General features: G+C 48.2%; 1 protein-coding gene across 1 annotated transcript in view; it reads left to right on the forward strand.

Moving 5' to 3' along the window:
- The window catches only part of LOC103613760 (feather keratin Cos1-1/Cos1-3/Cos2-1), a 20439-nt gene that overhangs the window by 758 nt on the left and 14167 nt on the right, over positions 1–5514 (forward strand). The gene's annotated exons all lie outside the window — the stretch shown is intronic.

Below are 5514 nucleotides of genomic sequence, written 5' to 3' on the forward strand. Positions count from 1 at the left end.
GCGATGGCCCGGGGGAAGGAGGCCAGGGATGCAGAGGGTGGACCCACCCTGGGGACGAAGCATCAGCTTGTTGCTTCCTGAGGGACTGAGCCAGCCCAGCCCATGCCTTGCAGAAAGGACAGGGCCAGCCTGGGCTCTTGGGAAGCACGGCCCATCCCTGCCTGTGCCCTCTGCCACTCTCTCCTTTCCCTCCTGTGTCCTTGTTGCCTTGTGCTCCCCTGGGCTGTGAGCTGCACTCAGCTATCCTGGGGAGGAGCTGCTGGCCCTGCTCCCTCTCTGGATCAGGCAGAGGGACACCTCCTGGGGCATCGATTCCCTTCTGTCCCTTGTGCTCTCTGCACTGGGACCTCCAGACAGAACAACCTCATTTCTGTCTTTTGTCTCATTAAACATCTGCTGCATCCCAGCCTGTGTGTCTGTGTCATTCTTTCCTCTGCAGGTTCTTTTGCAATATGCTCAGGGTAAAAGATGTTTCTAAGGGCTGTTTTTGTAAGGGTTTGCTTGGGGTGAATATTCACCCAATGCTGATGGATAACAGCATTGTATAGGGTCTACACAGGATGGAGTTCAGTTTCACCAAATCAACCCTTCTCCTGGTTCTTTGCAGTTGGAGCTGGAATGGTGCTGATAACACAGAAATATTTTGCATTTTTCTGGGCAGTGCTTGTGTAGCATCAATCCTGTCTCTTCACTCTCCTCTGCAAAAGGCCATGAGGGTGGATGTGATCAAGAGGCTGGGAGACGACACAGCCAGGCTGCCTAACCCACACTGACCAAAGGAATATTCAATACCATATGACACCATGGTCAGCAATAAATCCTGAGAGAAAGGAGGAAGAGGGTAGCGAGGGAGCATTCATTAACAGATTGTTTGTCCAGGAAGAAACTGCTAAGTGTACCATGTCCCTGCTTCCCAGGAGTGGCTGCACATTGCCTGTTGATGGAAGGTGATAATAAAACTCTTTTTTTTTTTTCCTGTGTTTTTGCAGTTTTTCCTTGCTTTTCTTCATTAAACTGTCTTTATCTCAACATACAGTTTTTAAATCTTATCTTCTCCTACCATACTCTCTCTGAGGAGGGGGAGTGATAGAACATTTTGGTGGGCACCTGAGGGCCACGAAAGATGAGACTGTGCTGAGGGACCTATCTTGTGGGGAGGATGAGCAAACAGACCTCTCCCTTCTCATCCATGTGTGATGCAGGTTGTCTTGCTGGGCAGGCTCACAAAGCCCTTTTTCATCTTAGTGTGAGGTGTTTAAAAATACTAATTAACTCTATTAACTTAATGTGGTGTTTGAGGTATATGGTGTCAGGGTGGTGAAAGAATAGAATTTTTTGATGTGGCAACAGTGAAACTTGTCCTGAAGTGGCTGGCCCCTGCGTGGCAGCTTTTAACACAATACTGGAGCTTGACCTGTACTATCAGAGGACAGGGATCCAGACAGGGGCCCAAATCACTTCTGAGAATATCATGATTGAGTCATGCATCCAAACTACATTTAAGAACACAGAAGTTGAGGCAGGTACCCAAATCACACATGAGAACACCAGGGCTGACTACCAGAGCATAGTCAGGCGATCAGTGGCGTGATAATCCCACTCCACTCAGAACTCAGCTGATGGCATCTAGAATACTGTAGTGAGTTTGGGGGTCTAATGAGAGAAAGATGCATCTGTGAGAAGGGCTGGAAGGATCATCCAGAGAACTACAGGCCTGTTGATGCCATGAAGATTTTTTGCCTGTTTTTTTATACCCCTGTTATACCTTTTTACAACTTCTGTATTCTTAGTGGTTTTTGCCTACATTCTTGGACTTGTTTGTCAAGCTGGGAGACTAAACATTTTAGAAACTTCGTAGGTAGGGATCAGTGTGCCCCAGACCCCAAGGTCCTCTCCAGAACACATTCTGTAAACCAAGATAGAACCATCCAGGAGAAGGCTCCTTGGGGAGGGGGGCTCACTTGAGCCTCTCATTGGGGAATCTTTGATAGATCTGCTAATTAGTAAAACCTGTAATGTTATACTCGATCTTTTGGGGCTGTGCATTGCAGTGTGCATTTCGATGCATATGACCTGGACATGTGCACCTAAGGATCCTTAAAATAAATACCAAGGTAAAATCCCTTTTTCCCTTCTAACTGTGTTTGACTCTTGATTTTAAGACCAGGAAAAGGCATCACTGTCAGTCTGACCTTGGCACCAGGGAAGGTTATGGAGCAGATCATCTTGAGTACAACCACACGGCACGGACAGGACAGCCAGGTGATCAGGCCCAGTCAGAATGTCTTTATGAAATGCAGACCCTACTTGACTAACCTGATCTCCTGTGACAAGATTACCCACTAAGTGGATGAGGAAAATGTTGTAGAAGTTGTTTACCTGGACTTTAGTAAAGTCTTTGACACCATTTCCCACCAAATTTTCTTGGAGAAACTCACTGCTCATGACTTGAATGTGGCTTATATTCACTGGATAAAAATTTGGCTTTATGGCCAGGCTCAGAAAGTGGTGGTGAGTGAAGTTCAGTCCAGTTGATGGCCAGTCACTAGTGGTGTTGCCCTGGGCTCAGTATTTAGTCCAGTTTGGATTATTATCTTTATGGATGACCAGGACCAGGGGATCAAATGCACCCTCAGTAAGTTTGCAGATGACTCCAAGTTGGATCCTGTTGATCCTCTAGAGGGCAGAAAGGTTCTACAGAGGGATCTGGCCAGGCTGGATCAATGGATCAAGGCCAGTTGTATAAGGTTCAACAAGAAGAAATGCTGGGTCCAGCCCCTGGGTCACAACAATCCCCTGCATCACTACAGTCTTGGGGCAGAATGGCTGGAAAGCTGCCTGGGGGAAAGGACCTGGGCATGCTGATTGACAGCAGTGGAACATGAGCCCAGGTGGGCAAGAAGGCCAGTGGCACGTGGCTTGTAACTGCAATAATGTGGCCAGTGGGACCAGGGCAGTGATTGTCCCTCTGTGCTGGGCACTGGTGAAGGCACACCTTGAGTCCTATGTCCAGTTCTGGGCCCTTCACTGCAGGAAAGACTGAGGCGCTGGAGTGTGTCCAGAGAAGGGAACAGAGCTGGGCAAGGGTCTGAAGCTGACTCCTGTGAGGAGTGGCTGAGGGAGCAGGGGTTGTTTAGCCTGGAGAAAATGAGGCTCAAAGGGGACCCTATTGCTCTCTAAAACTCCCTGAAAAGAGATTATGACAACATAGGGATCGGTCTCTTCTCCCAAGTAACAAGTGATAGGATGAGAGAAAATACCCTCAAGTTGCACAGGAGGAGATTGACACTGGATATTAGGAAACATTTCTTCACTGAAATGATTGCCAAGCATGGCAACAGGCTGCCCAGGAAAGTAATTGAGTCATCATCCCTGGAGGTATTTAAAAGATGTGTAGATGTAGTACTTCGTGATATGATGGTGGTGGGTATGGCAGTGTTAGATACATGGTTGGGCTAGATGATCTGAAAGCCCTTTCCAACCTAAATGATTCTATGATCCCTTGAAAGATTTTGGCCAAGTGGAGCAAGTTGAGCAGAAGAGGGACTGGATGGGACCATCCAGTCCCTCTTCTGAGGGGGCTGGAGTACTTGGTTGAGGAGGAAGGATGAGGGAATGGGGCTTGCTGAGTGTGGAGTAGAGAATGCTTTGTGGGACATGTAAAACCATCTGTGGAAACATGGCTGGGAGTAATATCTGAGGAAATGGAGAAGTTATATTCACGTCCTAACAGAAGTTATAATGGTATGGAAATTATGGGGTAAAATACAGTTGTTGCTCCCTAGATGGAATGTGGTTGGCAGCACTTGAAACCTATTCCACAATGATTCCCCACACCCACAATATGCAACCATAGCACCTGCTAAGGGGTTGGAATGGAAGGTGGAGTGGAGTGGAGACACTGCAGCCAGGCTCTGTTGGTATCCTTGCAGGGAGGGGAACTCCAAGGTACTTTGCAGCCCATAAACTGCTCAGCACCTGCCAACCAGGGAGAGAGATGTCCTGCTGCTGAGCCAACAACTGGGGCAAAACCACTTTCCTCAGATGAACTTGGTTCATTACAGTCTAATTGTGATATTAATGTACAACTCCCTCCCCAGTTTCCCCGCCCCTGAGGTACGACCTCCCCTCACTGGGCATGGGCTCTGTGTTCTTTTTGACTGTACCTTTAAAAGCGAAGCGAGAATTTTACACTCATCAGTGACAAAGTATGTATGACTAGAGTCACTCAAGCTCCACCTAAACATAAATAAATAAAAGTAAGTGGAGGATGGGGGAAAAGTTAGGGAAGACACCATTGTAACTTGTGGGATGAGTGAATGGGCTGAACCTGGGATGATTATTGGATAAGAAATGCACTCTGTGCACACTGAAGAGTTTTACTGGGGATTAGAGCTTGGCTGTGTATTTCTTTGAATACATTTTTTCAGTCAGATTCTATCATTGACAAGGTCAAACCTTGACCCGTCACAATTTTTTATTGATAAGAGCATTATTCTGTAAACTGTCACTGTTAGTACTTCACTGGTGTTTGCAGTCTCCGGCAGCGGGGAACACACTCGAATACTGTGGAAGACCCACTAAGGGGTAAAAAAGTGGGAAGACCTGCTGAGGGGTCTCCCTTAGTCTGTTGGTGTTCCCTGACTGAGTCAGTCAAGCCGCCCTCGGATCCAGCAGGACAGCTCAGTGCAGGGTCTCCCTAAGGGGACGCTGACAGAATGGTCAGGCACAAGGGTCTCGGCTTTCCTGGGGCACTGACAGACAAATTAAACACTAAGGGTTGAGGAAACCTTTTTCATGTGACAACATCTCTGATCTAGCTCTAGTCACTGAATTGTGTTGAATCATTCTATCCAGCCCTAGATAGGTAGAGAAGTTTGAAAAGCAGACAATCACCTTCTAAGCACAGCCAAAGCAATCCTGTGATAATGGTCCCCATACAAGCATACCCAGTAAACCCCCTGGTCATTTTGTGAGGGCATATACAAGGGAAATGATGACACAGAGGCAAGGGCTCAAATGCAGCAGAACTTTAATGAGTCAAAAGATGAAAACTAGGTAAATCTGAACAAAAGGAGCACCAGAGGCAGATAGGAGTCTGCACCAAATAACTGTGGTGGACATCTCAGGAGGTGTCCATCTGCCTGCCCTACAGAGGGAGCAGGGCCAGCAGGTCGTCCCCAGGATGGCTGAGTGTGGCTCACAGCCCAGGGGAGCACAAGGCAACAAGGACACAGGAGGGAAAGGAGAGAGTGGCAGAGGGCACAGGCAGGGATGGGCCGTGCTTCCCAAGAGCCCAGGCTGGCCTCAAGCTTTTGCAAGGGCTGCTGGGGTTGTTCAGCCCCTCAGGAAGCAACAAGCTGATGCTCCATCCCCAGTGAAGTACTGCCTTGTTGAGTCCTTGGGTTCCTTCCCCAGACCCATCTCCAGCAGCTTTAGCAGGGGAAGCACCTCCTGCCACAGAGGCCACTGCCCAAGCCTGAGAGGCCAAAGCCCCCCGAGCTGCTGGGCACT

This window comes from Corvus brachyrhynchos, unplaced genomic scaffold (genome assembly GCF_000691975.1).
Source record: "Corvus brachyrhynchos isolate BGI_N302 unplaced genomic scaffold, ASM69197v1 scaffold1254, whole genome shotgun sequence".
NCBI classification, from domain to species: Eukaryota; Metazoa; Chordata; class Aves; order Passeriformes; family Corvidae; genus Corvus; species Corvus brachyrhynchos.